We start from the raw sequence: 18,700 nt of genomic DNA on the forward strand, positions 1-18,700 counted from the left end.
GCCAATAGAGACATGAGTTTGGCTATCTCTGGCTTGTGGTGCAAACCACTAACGTCTGATGGGCATCCTGGCATACGGTGGGAATATTTTGCTTTTGGTGGCTAGCTCTAGCATATGATGTGCATCCCAGGAATATGTATGCTGTACATGCATATATAAGACAGATCCTGTCCATATGGACCAGTCGTTCCAGTGAACAAGTGAATTAACAATCGCTGTTTACTGTCATGCATCAGCTCTGAGTTTTCACTAAAGATTATTTAAGGAGACCCACACTGTCTGCATGCTGACACAGAAGGGCAGGTGATGTAAGTTTCTGAATTCAGTGAAACCATGCCACATCACAAGGTGGGTGTCTCTTAAAACCACCAAGAGCACATTTTAGTAAAATATGTGAATCGATGTAGAAATGGGATGAGACATGTGCAACTTTCCTGTTCAAAAGAATGCTAAGCATTTTCTGGAAATGGTTTACCCAAGTCAATTCAGAAGAGGTTGACAGCAGATGAGCATGTTACGATTTGAGTACATTTCACCGCGGTCAAACACCGATGCATTCTCAGCACTGGTGCTTGCCCTACGGCGCTTGCAGTTTTTTTACAGCAGTGCCCCCACGACGCCTCACTCCCCTCCCTACCCTGCCTATAGACATTCCACTACCTCCAAATACAGCACTATTTAATTAGGTGGTGCAGTGCAGGCGGTGAAATGACTCTCATCAAAATAAATGCAGCACACATTCTGCAAAGCACCTGCTAATAACCTTGTTGGCTGAACCTTGGGGAGAAAGGGGGTTCATCTGTACGAGAGGTAGCTGACCTTTTTTGAAAATTATAGTACAGGACAAAATCAAACATCGAGGTGTTTTGAATTTATCAGTTGGCATAATTATGGCCTACCCTGAGGTCTCCTGAAAAAATTGTGAATATTTTTGTGCTTTCCATATCAAAACAATCCGCTTATACCGGTACGTACCAAGGATGATTCCCTGGTAATTATCACCAGTTTTGACCCGCCAAAATTTAGGTTTGCAGACAAAATATCAAAAAAAATATTGAGATGCAAATATATTGAGTTGATAATATTGTGTTGCGTAAATATCATGTGCAAAAATATTGTTTACAAGAATATTGATGACCTTACACATTTTCAGGATTATTGATTTACCATCCCCCCGGAACACCTGGACAATTTCTCAAAGCATTTAGCAAAACTGTTGCCAACTTAGCTAGTTCTCCCTCTAATTTCACGGTTTTGGGAGATCTCAATCTGCACTTAGAGGACCCCAATAACTGTCATCTCCGAGTTAGTCATAAACCTCTTAGCGCTCCAGTTCCATCAAAAAGTGTCGGGAAGTACTCATATTAAAGGCCATCTCCTGGACCCGATCTTCACTAACAATGAGGAACTCTCAGTAGAGGCACCAACTCAACTTCCATGGTCAGATCACTTCTTGATCCCCTTGTCATGGGCCATTACGGGGCCACCGACCTCATTTAATAAGATTATTAGTCAGGAATGTCCATGGTCCAAACTTCCCCTCGAATAGTGGATCTCAGTTCTGGATGCCACCACACCTTCTAATGATTCAAACCGACTGTGGCCAATGATATGTTTAACAAATGGATCGAGCTTTCGCTAGATCATGCTCTCCCTAAACAACCATGCCTCAAAAAAGTCAGGTCTAAGATTTCGCCATGGTACTCGCCGAAGCTCCGCAAACTTAAACAAGCTTGTAAAAAATTAGAAAGAGAATGGAGAAAGGACTATGCAGCTCCCAGGAAACAAAAATATAGGGAGGCTATTAAAATTTATCAAGCCGAAATTAAAAGGGCACAAGCCGCATACTACGGGAAAAAAATCGTTCTTGCCTCCAATGCGCCTCGGGAAATCTTCCGTATTGCTAAAACCTTCATTAAACCCCCGCACCACGAGCTACCACAGATGGCGCCCTCACCCGTTGCAATAACCTGGCAGAATTCTTCTACAAGAAGATTCTTGATATAGCTTACATTTCCTTGCGCAACCACTCACAAGGACCTGTATTCTATGGATATGCACCCCTCAGGTACTCAAGGAATGCTGGATCATATCCCTTTACTTCATCTTAACTCTGTAGAATCCATCCTGGCCTGGGTTAAATCAGGATCATCTAGGGATCCAGCCCCCCCCTCATGTTCTGAAATTAGCACCTGGTACAATTCTCCCAGTGATCCGAGAATTGATCAACACCTCCATCTCTGCGGGAGTGGTTCCTCCACCATGGAAATGTGCCATGGTAAAAGCATTACTAAAAGAAAACAATCTGGACCCAGGGACCCTGGGGAATTATCGGCCTATTTCCCTCCTCCCAGTGATCAACAAAATCCTGGAGTGGCATTTTAACTCAGTGTTATCCGGGTTTCTAGAATCAAATAACTTGCTTCACTCTTCACAGACGGATTTCTGGCCCCTACATCGGACGGAGACAGCACTCCTAGCGGTGGCTGAAAAGTCCAGGAGGATCTTGGATCAGGGGCTATCATTCTCCTGGATCTCAGTGCCGTCAACCATAATATCTTGACCCTCAGACTCAGGAGACTGGGAGTGTCGGGTGTTATTATTTGGCAACAATCCTTCTTAGAAAACAGATCCTTTCAGGTCTTCGAAGGAGAAGCTGTGTCTAAGTGTATGGCCTTCAGCTGCGGTGTGCCTCAGGGATCCTCCCTTAGCCCCACGTTATTTAATATATACATGAGGCCACTGACTGAGATAGTCCAACCACTTGCCATAAAAATCGTCACATTTCCGATTATACACAACTTGCCATGGCCTAAAACTGCCCAGAAAATTCATCTGCAAGCTTAGGCCCTTGCTTAGAGGAGATTGCCAAATGGTTGGAGCTCTCATGCTTACAATTGAACGGAGACAATACGAAGCTCATGCTCCTAGGCAACTCCCCAACTTCTAAACAGGGTTACTGTGGCCAAATTGTTTTGGCCCTGCCCCACCACCAAAGAATCAGATTAAAAGTCTTGGCATGTGGCTGGATCGCTCCCTGACTCTTGGGCACTAAACAGCGAAACTGTCTGCAACATGCTAAGGCATCATGAGGATGCTTTGGAAAGTTCTACCTCTACTCCCGTTCCTGGCAAAAGGATAATGGTCCAGGCTTTGAGTCTCTCACGCATGGACTATGGAAATGCGCTCTATCTAGGAGCTCCTAAGGCCATTACAACCAGAGTACAGATCATTCAAAATTGTGCAGCCTGTTTGCTCCTAGATTTCCCTTATCTGCAATCTGCCAAACCTGCATTGAAAACTCTACACTGGCTGCCAATATTGGAGAGAATCAAATTCAAAGCACTCTGTATTACCCATAAGTCTTTCTGGGGAAAGGGACCGGCGATCAATCAATCTATGATCATCCCTTACCACCCTAACAGAAGCCTCCGCTCGGTGAACATGTTGCGCGCCACTTTGCCAAAAATAAAGAGAGGAAAAAGCTCTTTTTCCTATAATGCGGCTAGGCTGTGGAATGCCCCCCCCCCCCACATACGTCAGGAATCCAGCCATCTGTATTTTTGGAAATTACTTAAAACATGGCTTTTCAAAGTCACTACTCAGTAAAGGTGTTGTCTTGGTCCGCATCTGCAAACAGCGCTGGGATGCCTTAGGGTAGCTATGCGCTCTATAAATGTTTCTTTCATTTCAGATAGCGTATGTTAAAAATATTTATGTTGGGTAGTATCAATGTTAAAATATCTATGTTGTTAATATCATTAAAAAAATTGTTGTTAATAATATTGCTTTTTCTTATTTTTATGTATTTTGGTATATATTTTAATTTTATATCTTGTTAATTGTTTGTATAATAATTCTTAAGGTTTTTTAATATAGTTTATAATTTATTAGTTGCTTTTGAATTTGATTTAATAGATTATCGTTATTTTTAGTGCTGTAAGGTTTATAGGGATACAGGGTGGGAAGTAAATTAATTATAATTAATTAATAATTATTTTTTATTAATACTAATTCGTTCATTGATAATTATGTTACTTGTGTGATTAATGTTTTCGTTACGTTTTAGGTGCGGGTTGTGGGTTTTGTAGCGATATAGGGTGTCAAGAAATGTAATTATACTTAATTAATTTTTAATTATGATTCATTAATTGACGATTAATTATGTAAATTGTGTAATTAATTTACATTGTTGTTTGTATTTTGGTGTGGGTTGTTGTTTTTTGGAGTGATATAGGGTGTGAAGGAAATTAATTATAATAACTAATAATTAATGTTTTATTGATAATTATTGATCATTATTTAATTGATAATTAATTATGTAATTTGGGTAATTAAGATATTTTTAAAGTTATATATCAGGTGTGGGTTGTTCGGTTTGCGGGGGTAAAGGGTGTGAAGTTTATAAAATATAATTAATTTATTATTAGTTAATTGTTATTAATTATTTAATTGATAAATGATTATGTCAATAAGATATTTTTAAATTCATATACTGGGTGCATGTTGAGTTTGTAGGGATAAAGGGGTGGGAAGTTCGTTCAATATAATTATTTTATTATTAGTTAATTGCTAATAATTGTTTAACTGAAAATTAGTTATGTAAACTCTGAAAGTCTTATAATTTTTAACATATATTTTAATTGTGTGTTGTTGCGTTTGTAGAGGTATGGGGTAGAAAGTTATGATAAATGTAAACAAATGTATTTATTTGTGAAAAAGTGTGTAATTTATTATATGTGTTAATTATGTCATGCTCTTTATTTGTAAATAGCATTATATTTGTTGGTTGTTGTGAATGTGCGACTATAGGGCCTGATTATGATGATGGTGAGACTGCTACCATCACGTCGTCGGTGGCGGTCCTACCGCCATCCAGCCCATTGGTTGGACTGCCGCATTAGGATGCCGGCGGTCGGAGCTCGGCTGTCGGGGGAAAGACTGCCGCGTCCAACAGGATCAAGGATTCCGTCAGTGCGGCGGTTGGGCTCCCATTCCCTGCAGTGAGGGTGGTGCCTGCTCAGGCACTGCTTATGGATTACAATGTTGCTTTCCGCCTGCCCTTTCATGGCGGTTGCCCCTGACCATGTGGCAGGCCATGCATGGTGCATGCCACATAGTGCAGGGATGTTTTAAATGTGTATATTTTGAATTTCGGAGTGTGCTGCACCCACAGCACATGCCGAAATAGAAAATATTGTAATTGTAATTGCATTTATATAGTGCTTACTACCCCTGATGAGGCGTTGCGACTGCCGTAAAGGTGGTCGCAACGTAATGCAGGCAGTGGGACAGCCGACTTCTAGTCGGCGCTCCTGCTTCTGCCGCGGTGCCGGTTGGACGAGAGTCCGACCGCTATCGTAATCAGGCCCTAGTGTTGTATTTTAATTACATTAACATTATTTGCTTTAATTTAAAGTATCTATTAAACATTTTAACAAATAAGTAATTTTCTTCTTTTTTGAAATTTTATATATATTTTTATATTTAAATATTTATATTTCTTGTTATTTAATGTAGTTATTTAAATATTGTATTTATTTGAAGTGAACTCTACTGTTGTACTAACTGGAGTGGAAATAGTAAAACTTACCACTCCCCAATCCGACACTTTCCCTATTGTTGCACAGACTGGAGGGGGAATAGTAAATTTGACCCCTCCTGTGTCCAACCTTTTCCCTAATATTGCACAGACTGGAGTGGGAATAGTAAACCTTACCCCTCCTGAGTCCAACCTCTCCACTGTTGCACAGACTGGGTGAAAATAGTGCAGTTTACCCCTCTACAATCCAACCATTTCCCTACTGTTGCACCGACTGGAGTGGGAGTAGTACATTTTACCCCTCCGCAATCCAACGTTTTCCCTACTGTTGCACCGGCTGAAGTGGGAATAGTAATTTGTATCCCTCCTGATCCCAGCGCTTTCTCTATTGTTGTACAGACTGGAGTGGAAACAGTAAATTGTTACCCCTCCTGAGTCTAACCCTTCCCTACTGTTGCACTGACTGGAGTGGCAACAGTAATTTGTACCCCTCCTGAGTCCAATGCTTCCCCTACTGTTGCACAGGATGGAGTGGGACCAATACATTTTACCACTCCTGAGTCCAACGCTTTTCCTACTGTTACACAGGCTGGAGTGTGAATAGTAAGTTTTACCCCTCTACAATCTATCATTTTCCCTACCGTTGCACAGACTGGAGTGAGAATTGTAAATGGTTACCCGTCCTGAGTCCAATCCTTTCCCTACTGTTGCAATGACAGAAGTGGGAATAGTAAATGTTACCCATCAGCAATCCAAAACTTTCCCTACTGTTGCACCAACTGGAGTGGGAACAGTAATTTGTACTCCTCCTGAATCCAATGCTTTCCCTACTATTTCACAGGGTGAAGTGGGAATAGTAAATGTTACCCCTCCTGAGTCCAATGCTGTCCCTAATGTTGCACAGACTTGAGTGGGATTAGTAATTTTACTGTTGCAGAGAATGGAGTGGCAATAGTATTTGTATTATTTATTCTACATTTTTATAATTCTGTTTATATTATTTTAATTTATATTATTATGTTGTTTCTGTGTATTTAAAATTAGATTATGTTTGTTTAGTATTTTTTAATGAATATATATTTATTTGTTAGATTTTTAATGTTTACAAAAAATGTGCACTTTGTTAAATGAAAAGTATTATTTTGATAATAGTTTTAAATTATATATGTTTAAATAAACATACACGCGTAGGTACACAATACTTTTTTTACATAAGTATAACATTTATATATTTTTAATACTTTCAATGTATTTAATTTTCATTATATTACTGTTAAATATTAATATGTGTAATGTTTATTATTTTTAACTATATATAAGTTAACAAGTGATGTTTTTGTCTATGACATTAGTGTACAAAATATTTTTTTCTACATTCATGTTATTTACATTATAAGTAATGTTTAACAATCTTTTTCTTTTTCATATCTTTGACACAATATTTACATACCACGCTATATGAGGTTTCAATATTTTGTCACTGAACTAAAATGTATCCAGGGTGCAGATTTTATCACACCCGGTAATCAACCATTGCGATAACATCCGCCAAACTCATAAATCTGATAAGTGTGGTAACAAAAGTTACCCTACATAACAGAATTATCAAGAGCAAAGTGAAGAAAATAATTCTACTTACTCGTCATCGTGCGATGAATGTAAACTCCTCGTTCCTCTGAATATTTCTTTTCCCAGAGTTGATCTAAAATGAAAATGAATATAGGTTAATTTCCCATTCTAGTGTGTGTTGTAATATGAAACACCTTAGTGACTGTTCCTGTACAGTGTTCTGAGAATTGAAGCAATTGCATTATCCCCTCTAATTGTGCATTTTTGCTCGCTGCCTCTTTTGAAGTTTTCATTATTCAGGGTTGTAGTGAAATTAAATTCCTGATTCTTGTAATATAAATGCAGATTAGCTGATAGTGTTTAATACAGTAGCTCACATGGATGTAATTAAATATCTTCGAAGTTGTTTCCAGATTGTGCTGTATTTAATGAGACTTTGGGGACTAGGAGTATCAAGCAATCCATAATGCAGAGGACATCTCTGAAACAAAACATCTGTTCTCTAATTTATTTGTTCTCATTTGTCTTGTGTTTAAAAGGTGGCCACTGGTTTCTTCTGAACATTAGCTGATAATGGTGGACAGGTCTAAGGGTAATAGCAAGGATACAGGAATGGAGAAAAGTCATAGAAGACAGATGCTAGATAAGATGAGGATCCTTGAAGGCTGACGATATGTGAGACCCTGGGTGAACGATTGGGTCAGAACCAGGGGGCACAAGTCGGGGGAACACACAGGAACACATCGTCTACCAACTATTCTCACAGGGTGGATGCTGTCCCCCCGCCAAGAACTTGGGCCCCACAAAAATATGCAGAACTTGTCACGGTGTAATTTTCAGACACCGCGACACGCTCAGCAGTGCCTGTAAGTTGTCTGCTTTCCATTCCCAGCTGCGAAGTGCTGGCGGTGAGTGGGCTTTTTACTCACCTCCAGCTGGGCCAAAGATAAAGGCAGAAGTTAAGGGGCCATTCAGGCCTCCTTTTGTTTGAATATCCTGACTGGAGGCGACCTGGAATCTCACACTTACATTTAAATGCCATGGAGGGGAAACAAAGGCACACATCTTGTTATCTCTTCAGAGGTACTTAAGGGAGGCATGCTTTTACCTTTGTTCAGTCCTTGTATATAAGAGATGCATGCACTGCAAGAATGTCAGGTGTGTTGGCCCGTCCCAGTATTTACACAAATAACAACTTCAACAGCACTATTTCATATCTTTTCTAGAACTACGCAACCTAATGAAGATGGTCAGAGCTCTTTACGTAACACACACATTATAAATTGACAGTAAATCATGTACATGTGTAAATCAATGTACAAGATGAGTTACATGAGACAGTGTTACAAGGTGTAGGAGTCACATGTCCTTCACAGCTCACTGTGCTATATTACAAGGATTATTATTTATGAGCCGTAGGTAACAAAAGGATCTCTGTGTTAAAAGCAGTAAACCACTTTGCTATCTACTTAAAATACAGATCTGTCATCTGCTTGTTACATGATGTTCTTTGCAGGAGACACATTAATCCTCTATGCTACTTTGATTCAAATCTGGGGCTTCACAAAACACGGATCCCTCCAACAAATGAATTAAACTCCAGAGTTATCTCACCATTATTACTATTCCCTGAGATTTACTGGGCACCTTTACAGCAGATGCCTTAACCCATAAAATATTTTAAAATGCAGATTTTGCGACCAATCAAGCAGAGCAGACATACTGCCATGCTTCTCCTTGTTGACAATTTCGATGCGACACCGTTCAAAAAACATACATGTATTAGTTGAAGCCCAGATTTTGAGTCCGAATTGAGCCACTTTTTTGGCACAACCCCGGCGATAAATCTAATTTGTTAAATCTCATAATGTGCTTAAATGTACTAGCGATATACCTGATAAACATTAATGAGGTCTTACTATCTGATGTCACTTGTGATGTCACATCCAGTGAGGTCCCTTCCTGTTATGTCACGTGCAATGTCACTCATCATGAGCTGTGATGGCACGTGTCATGATTTCACTTGCATACTATACTCCCTGACCAGGTTAGATGCCCCACTTCTGTTTTTTAGGACTTGTGCCCTGATCAGAACGTCTAAAGGGCAGTAACAGAATGTGACAATGACGCTAGAGAGCAGGCCTGAGTGAAATGTAAATTACTCTGGTATGATCAGCATAACTCAAATAATTTCTGTCTTATGCTTATTATGCAAGGTTCCTGAAACTTGGCCAAATCTCGTAATTATATCGCAAAATCAAAGCATAGAAATGCTAGCAACTAGAACGCGAGTGACTGTTGTTCGCGGCCTTTGTGTTTATCATGCTTTTTTGTTGTTGCACAAAATGTATCGTCAATGCATTTCATTTTAAAATAAAGCGCTAAATGCTCTATTTGCATTTCACATAACTACCCAAAATGTCCCACAATTTAACATCATTAGAAGAAAGTACAGTGTGCACATTTTTCATACCCTGTGAGAGGTGCAATGGATACGATTTAATATCTTCTATGTGTTTCTTATAATGCTATTCCATAGCATTCCACACATGCTGCGCCATGCACAGCCAAGAGACGGGACTGTAAGTTAAGAGGGACGTACTGGAGGCCATTTTGGTGCTATAATGACTACCAGATGGGTTAGCGCGAGTGGTAATTCAGGGTCAAAGTCAGGTCAGAAGAGATGTGGAATGTGTGAGGCATAGATCATCATGATTTAAAAGTGACAGTTGGTCGTAAAATGATGTTTTTTATTGGAATGCTGGGATGTATTTATCTTATTTCTAAATACTGCCACGTTTGGTAATAGTTGTATGTCACACTGTTATATACAAAAAATATTGCCGGACATAAGTATCATGTCCTAAATATCATTTATAAAAATATATTGGCCCTTCGGCGCAGATTTTCTGTTATTACCTTCACTTCAGTGGATATTTAGAGTATGATATTTATGTCAGGCGATATATTGTCAAGAAAATTCTGGTACCTCACCCCGTCGATACGGGAGGCCAGAAGCCTGTGTTGCAGAAAGATATAGAGGTGCAAGTGAGTTGATGTGGGTGAAGGTGACGAATAGCCTTTTCTTTTGTGTCGGCATTTCCCAACTAGGGGTGGGGGAAATGTTTCATTCCACCCGCGGAAAAATGTGAATGGCGCAACAAACCAATACTGAAATTTCTAGCACTGTTTTCTCCAAATATGTTCAACAAGAAAACCCTGCAGAATCTTCCTAAATGGAAGGGATTGTTGCCCCATCAGTTTTAAAGTTCAGCTACCACCATAGAGGCATGTATGTGGTGCATAATGTCATCACAGACCATCGGACATAAAAACGGGAACCTGTGTTTCTTTAAGTCTCAATGGGGGATATGTACAAGGACTGGCGATAACTACCGCTAACGCTAGTTAGCGGCAGTTTTCTTAACGCTGTGTACCACTGAAAACTATTGCCTTGTTAGCGAGGTATGTACAATACATTGCTACATGGCGATAGCTTCAGGGATCAGAGGTGAAAACTGTCGCTAACATTAGCGTGATGGCAATAGGAATTCCGGCGTTAGCAGGCGAAAACCAACGAAAGCCCATTTGCGGCAAAAAAACTCACGTTAGCCCAACATACGTTTTTTTTGCCTCTATAGCCAAAAATAGCTTATCAGTTGACCTCCAATGAAAAATAGACAAAAAAACAATGGGATGCAGAATGGAGCCAGGGCTAAGTGCAGCACAGATCAACAACCTCCACAAGCCCCCCAACATCCAGGATGACCAGCCAGAGTCCCAGGGGAAGAGGAAATGCAGGGCTACATCCATGAAAAGAGGTGCATCGCGGTGCAACACCAGTGATGCATCACTTCTCATTGCGCACTCTTCGCAACACCATGGCATCCAAAACCTTGAAAACGCGGACAGTCTCTGGGGCCTAGAGGCCCCTCTGGTCCTGCGTCTGGAGCCTGGATGCCTCGCTGGTCCTGCGTCTGGAGCCTGGATGCATCGCTGGTCCTGCATCTGGTGCCTGGATGTCTCGCTGGTCCTGCGTCTGGAGCCTGGATGCCCTGCTGGTCCTGCGTCTGGAGCCAGGATGCCTCGCTGGACCTGCGTCTGGAGCCTGGAGTGGGATGCAGAGGTGCTGTGGAGTCGATGAGCCGTGGCGGTAGACATTGAGGTGCGGCGATCGCCCTTACCTGGTGGTGAAGTCTGGCAGGGCACACTGCGACACGTTGCTGACCTGTGTGAGAAGACCGCTGTGAGAAGGGGGCCTGATATATGCTGTCCACTAGTTCTAGTAGGCACCTTGTATCAGTCCAAACAACCCCTTATGGTGATAGGTTAAAGACAATCTTTATTGAAAGCTATCCTAGTGGTAGCTATGGAGAGCAACCTTCAGGCTAAGTCTTGAAGGAATGTAAAGCAGCTTGTTTTACCAGTCTATAATCTCTTGAATGATCAAATGAAAGCACACCCCTCTAGTCTCTTTATGAGACTGGAGTTCGAAGTACTTAAGTTACAAGTGAGCAATCATCAGTAATAGCACAAATACATGTTTGGCCCTAGGGGCGTACCAAACCATATACCAATAAAGTGGTATAAGAACCACGACTGAACTAGACACAAGTCCTAGAGCCTGTAGAATCGCTGGGACCCCAAGGAACCACCCAAGGTAGTGACACAGGGGACCCACGGGGACTGTATGCAGTGTGTGAACACAACCGCGGGTTCCCGTTATCTTCTATGGGCAATGTCGCGGTTGGAAATTTAAAGATTATGGACACTTCTAATAGAGTCAGGACCAAACCCTTTTGGAATTAAGACGTTCTAGGGCTAGCACCCACCGGAGCACCGGAGTACTCGAGTTACCTCACCCAGGGAAGCCGGGTGCATAGGTGTCTTTTGGTGTCGGGTCGAGTCGTCGATTGCAATGGAAGCCTGCAAAGAACTGCTGCTGCCGTGAAGTGGAGAAGTGTCTGAAGAGATCCAAGCCTGGATCTAGGAAGGAAGGAACCTGAAAGCAGAGGGGACAGAGTCTGGGTCACTTGCCAGTGACCGAGGGCAGGATGGACCAATGCCCACACATGTCGGGTGCTTCTGGTGAGTTGATGGGTGTCTTGTCTCTTCAGCCACGAGGTCCAGGAGGCGTCGACGAAGTCCACGAGCCGGATTCGAGCTGTCCCACAAAGTCTGTTGAGTGATGCAGTATCGGCGACCAGAATGGACCCAACAAGCCTTGTCAACCGCAAGTCACAAGAATTCAGAGAAAGGACTGCGGTGCAGACCAGCAAGGTCTGAGGGACTCACCCAGCAAGGGTAAGTCAGGGCACGTCTGGAGCAACCAGGAAAGCCCAAGCAGAAGAGGAGTTGCCTTCGTGGGGACCTGCTATCCAGCGAGCTAGTGATCGCGAAGGAGCCTCAAGTGGTCGCACTTGAAACTGACCCACGGGTCACTCGTGGAGTGGAGGCCAGCAATTTTTGGTGCGGGAGGTGCTCAAGGCTGTGGCTAATTAGAGCCCAAAGCACAACTTCGAGGAGGACCAGGAAGATAGTGTTGCTGCAAAAGTTCACGGTGTCCAGGGGTCTCGGTTCCACATCACCCACGATAGCCACGGGCCTCAGCTTTGCTGTGGACTCAGGGTAGCCTCGAGGAAGTCTGGAAATCTACCTCTGGTGATGCAAAGACTTTGGCGTCCGGCGGGAGCTTCAGCGATGCAGACCGGTCAGTTGCTTCTTTGGTGCCTGCCAAGCAGGGGAGTCACTCCTTGACCCCAAGGGAGATTTCTTCAGTCTTCTAGTCAGGATAGAACGTCGAAGGTCCAGGATGTACGTTGCAGAGTTTCGTCCAGGGTAATCTAAAGTCCTAGGGACTGGATTCCTATACTTATAGTAAGTTTAGGGGATGGACTAACTCTAAGGCCCCACCTATGGGTGGGCCAGGAAAGAGGGGTGGTTATACCCATTTCCTTTGTCCAGTTTCGCACCAGAGCAGGGGCAGGTAGCCCCTGCAACCGGTTTGAACTGGGCTATGCACAGGGACACCAAACGTGCCCCCAGTGCAGGACTTCAAAGCACCAGAGTGCTCCCGCCCAGCCCCAATACACATCTGCCTCCCTTTGACAGGAAACCTTTTGTCCAGACCTCCCCTGCCAGATTTTCGGTCAGCAGCAGGAGGCCAGACCCATGTCTGTTGCAGAGGCATCCATTTTGTGATGCCAGGGCTCAGGAATGTCCTACCGGGTTTAGCCGGTGTGAACATGTCTCTCCCTCTAGAAGGGTGGAATGCTTCCCCCGCCGCCAGAATTGGCGGGGGGGGGGTAGTATTCCAAAGTGCTTGACACCAAACACAGCATGTTTTGATGCAGAAATCCCAAAGTTAGCATTTACCGCGAGGTTATAATGCACTTAAGAGTATATGGTATGGCTGTATCACAGAACAGCCATAAGGAAGTATTTCCGAATGTTGCAGAGGGGCTCAGCTCATGCTTGGACACCCTCTCACACAAAACCAAGCACTCTACCTTCAGGTTTGTCAAGGCCTGCCATAGGAGTGACTTATAGGTTTATATGTGTCTGTATATACGTGGATATAGGTAGCCTATACAACTGTAATGGGTGCAAGCACACCCTTACCCAGGCTGCAGTAGCAGACCTGTGATGCCCTTTTGGAGTGCTTCCCAGGGGTGGCATACTACATGCTTCAGCCCCTGGTAGGCCTCTGAGGTACCTATGCCCTAGGTACATAGTATACCTTCTACTAGGGGCTTATAAGGCACTCCAGAATCCAATTAGATATGTACCTAATGTACATGGAAACCATTTTAGAGAGGAAGCAGCTAGGCTGTGGTCCTGATTAGCAGGGCCACAGCCAGACTAAGGTCGAAAACAGTGAAACCCCAGCAAAAAGGGGGGGTACCCATGTGAAGCAGATCCTACTCTCCTACAACCGCCATGAGCCCCTTTGATCTGTGAATGGTAGAGGCGCTCCTGTGCACCAACGTAGGGAGGTCTGCACCGCGTACTCCGATCCACCACTACACCGCAGTGCACGGAGGGGATTACCAATGGTGGGCAGTGCCTCTCTGCATCACACACCGGATGAATTTGCACTGGCCGGACTCTGTGGAGGGCGAGGCCCCTGAGCTGCGCCAAACTTGTGTGGCGGGAGCGCTGCAACTTCACGCCTAAGGGTGCCCTGCTGCATCACCTGCATCAAGAGGTTCCCCAGTGGACTTGGCAGTGACTGCTGTACCCAGGCTTGTGAAATCCCATCTGGCTGAGGCTCCTGATGGTTGAGTCACAGATTTGGAGAGAGTGCAGCTGATTGTGCCACTGTGTCAATATCCAGGTAAGGAGAAGGTGGGACGTGTAGCAGAGGAGGACTGGGGGTCGAGTCGCCCAGGCCTAGCACCTGGTGTGACGCACCCCCTGTAGCGGCTCATCCGCATTGACGGAAGAGCATCACCCCACTGCTTACAAGCAGACTCAGGAGAGCAGAAGCAACGAAGACACAGGACCCAGCCTCGAGGTAAGATGTCTTTCATTTAAATATTTACAACACCCGCTCACACACATCCCTGCGTCCCCGCCCTATCCAGAGTTGTTTCCAGAGTTTCCAGCCTCCCAGCTGTCTAGTTCCCCCCGCAGCAATTCTCTATTGTTGTAGTTGAGTTGTAAAGGCATTACGATTTATTGCCTGCGTTTTAATGGACGTCTCCCCTGCCAAAGGCAAACCATAGGCAAGCCTGTCTGCGTCTGTCTGCCCCTGGGCCGCGCTCAGCAACAAGGCCCCTTCTTCTCGGACACCCCACCTCTACGACGCCAGCACCCTCCTCCCCATCAACCCTGAACCCCACATCACCTGACAGGACCAACCTCTGCTCCGGACTGGACATTGCCATCACCATCACTGACGGCCACTAAATCACCCACAAGGACCACCCCGGCTATCCAGGAGGAGGCATTGCCATCATCTACAGAAGCACACTTCGACTGAAAATGCACTCTAATGACCCAACGGTGACCATGGAACACTTCAACTTCCAGATCCAAACCAACCCCAACCCCATCCTCTGCGGCACCCTCATCTGCAGGCCCCCCGGGCCAATGGACCCCCATTCTCTGATACCATTGTAGACCTCATTGCACCCCAGGCTCTCCCATCCACGGACAACATCCTACTCGGTGAAATCTACTGCCACCTGGACAACCCCAATGACCAGAACACCACCCCTTCCTGGGGAAGCTCGCCAACATCAGACTCAAGCAGCTAGTCACCGCAGCAAGCCACATCGCAGGACACACGGTCGAGCACTTCTCCTCCGCCAGCAGGAACGTCAACTACAGCGACACCACCGGACTCGCCTGGACCGACCAATATTGTATACATCACGTCTTCACCATGCCCATCGTACACCACCGCCATCATCACCCCCCTCACAGCTGGATCAAGGCCACCAAAAAACTTCTTGTCAACTCCCTCAGCTCCACCACTCCGCCAACGCTTACAGGCGATAACACTGTAACGCGCAACTGCCAACGATTGATCTCCAACTGCGCCGACACCCTGGCACCCCTCAAGAAAAGACAAGGCAAAATCTAGCACAACATTGCACCGTATTTGCAAAGCAACGCATGTAGGCATATGAGTGACCTGGTGAAGCCCTGTGCCACATCATACCTGCATCAGGTATGATGTATGCAGGGTGTGCGTTCCCACGTGACAAGGTCTCATAGGAGTGGAACAGTGAACAATTGTAGAACGTCCCTGTGTCAATACCTTATGCCTGCCTGATGGCAGGCATAAGGGTGACGCAGTGCCACATGGATAGGCTGGCCCCATGCATTGCTGGAGTTGTGTCATGCTTGTGACACAACTGCAGCAATGCGTGACTTTTGCGCAGACAAACACGTCTGGATTCCAGACGTATCTGTCATTACTTGCGTCATGGAGCACTGTCCAGTAATTACATCGCATCCATGGTGTCTCAAGAAGGGCGTAGTGAAAAGTGTTACAACGCTGTCTTGTCGCAGCACTTCAACACTTTTCATGACTGAGGCCCAGGAATGCGCACTATTCTATTCATGGTGCACATTTCTGCCCTGTAGTTTTGTCGCATGGCAGTGCAGCAACATTGCTTGCAGCGCTGTCCAGCACCAAAACCTGCTGAAATGAGGCCGAAGATGTTATCTCCATTTTTAAGACCAACTATTTTCTGGTCTTAAGAAACTGCCTCTAACTGCAGTTAGAGGCAGTTTTTTGGGTCCTCCTAAATTCAAGGATTCCCTAGTACATGTCGCGCAGTGAGGTTAGTGGCCGTTTTTGCATGGGAACACCTCCCTTGCATGTCATTATCGCTAACAGAAGTGGCGATCTTTTCTCTGGACGTTTTCGCAGGAAAACTGCTCCTAACAGAGGTTAGCGACAGCTTGTACATATGGCGATGTTGGAAAAGTGTTGCTAAGGCGGCGTTAACTCCTTGTACATATGCCCCAATGTGTCCTTCAAGGTCTTCATCCCATGACAGGTGAGGAAGAAAAATGCAGCAGATTCCAGAATGTGAAGTCAAACCCTACCTTTATATCTAGTACTCAACCAAAGTGAATGCTTGCTGGGTAACATAAATGTGCGCCCATAAATTGCATACCCATTAGGCCAAGGTACTTCTTTTCCTCTGCTTTAAGTCTATTGCATCCGTGCTTGGATAACCATTAGAGCCATCTGTGGTACCCTCAAGTGATGTTAGCTTGACCCAGCATGCTGAGTAGGCTAACTGAGATATGAAATCTATTGATGATGCAGCCATAAGGCATAGACAGAGAACTGGTGTAATTTTAAAGGAACTGCGTGCTTCTTACACTAGGCCTGTTGCACCAACTTTGAAAATCTATGAAGCAAAATCCCTAGGAGCTGCTTTGTATGGTGCTGAGCTCCGGAGTTATGGCCACATTATGGGTTTGGCAAAATCAGAGAACAAATTTGCAAGAGAACTGGTTTAATTTACAATTAGCACCCCTCTCTATCCTTTATTTATATTTATGGATTTGGGTATTAAAAAAGTAACTTTTAAAGCCCATTTGCTACCCCTCTTATACAGGCGTAGAATCTGGGTCACTTTGGAGGATGGATAATCAAGTTGGATAGAGCAAATAAAGCCCGGTGTCTGAGCTCAGTAAAGCAGCTATTGAAGGTGATTGGCTTTGGTGACCTAGGCTTCCACCCTGAGACTGGGAAAATTCCCTCAAATGGTATGCTGAAAACAGACTATTGGTCTTACACCTTACAGAAGGAAGTGCGCATGGCTGGGGATGCAACACTGACTGGTGAATTTCAAGATCACGTATGTGTTAGAGCAGAATTGGGATTTGGTTACTGTTGCATCTGACAGGAAGTTATACCATCAGTGTAGTGTGGGCACACTCCCTGTTAAAGTGTTTACTGTGAAATGGAAGCGTACATCTAGTGAAGATTGTCCACTTTTTGAAGGCCAAAAAGAGACCATCACGCATGTGTTTTTGGCCTGCGTATGGCAAGTTTTGCTCTTTTTGGATTGCACCAGTGTTGGGCACCCTAAGCCATCTGGTAGCATTAAGAATACTACTCACTTCCTTTGTATGTTTGAGCAGTTGCAAAATTCTTGGGCTTGATGTGGGTATGAATTACTGCTAAGTGATTTTAAGATTTATTTAACATGCAGGGGCATGTTCTCAAGAATGTGTGATAATCATCACAAAAGTAACTTAACGCAACCTAAAACATCGCAGTCTATCGCGGGAAATTTACACCGTGGTAAACAAGAATTCACAACAAGGTGGTACCATGCGATAGTCACCAGATAACCCATCAAATGGCTGCGTAAAAATCAACGCCACGCCGCAAAAATGCGAAACACGAACGCAAACAAGCTGCGATGAGGCCAAGCGTGATACAAAAAGCTGCGAAAACCAGCCACAGGCCTGCAAATCCCATGCGTCCGGCGGGAAAATACGCTATAAAAGCAGAACAAGAAAAACACATCAGAAATAATCAAAAGTGCGCAGCACCATGGATGCACCCTGACCTAGTGCAGAGGCCAACGCGAACCCCACAAGCCCCACAGACCACCAGCAAGGTACAACGGGGTCTAGGATGGCCAGGGAGAAGAGGGAGAGGAAGACTGGGTGCAGTCCGCAGCAACACAAGACCAGCGTCACAGATGTGACAGAACACTACCAGCAACTGTCCCACAATCAGACTACCTGGAATGCAGCCGGAGTGTCGAGGAGGCCAATGGATGAGGCAAAGAGGTGCTGGCATGACCTGAAAACACAAACCAGGCACAAAGACGCCACCAACAGGAAGGCAGCAATGGTGACAAGAGGTGGGAGTCCCGTGCCACAGGAGGAGCAGGAGGAAATGGAGGCCAGTCATCATTGTTGAGACGGTGCAAGGAGGTGGGAGTACGGACACAGCTCGAGAGGACCTGACACAACAAAAGGGTGAGTAACAACCAGGGACTGGGGGAACGGGGGAGATGGGCACAATGGCACACATGCACAATCAAGTATAGCACACTGCACACCCACAATGACTGTGGAACATGCCCCTCATCCCCGTGGCAC

Source organism: Triturus cristatus, chromosome 1_2 (genome assembly GCF_964204655.1).
Source record: "Triturus cristatus chromosome 1_2, aTriCri1.1, whole genome shotgun sequence".
Lineage (NCBI taxonomy): Eukaryota > Metazoa > Chordata > Amphibia > Caudata > Salamandridae > Triturus > Triturus cristatus.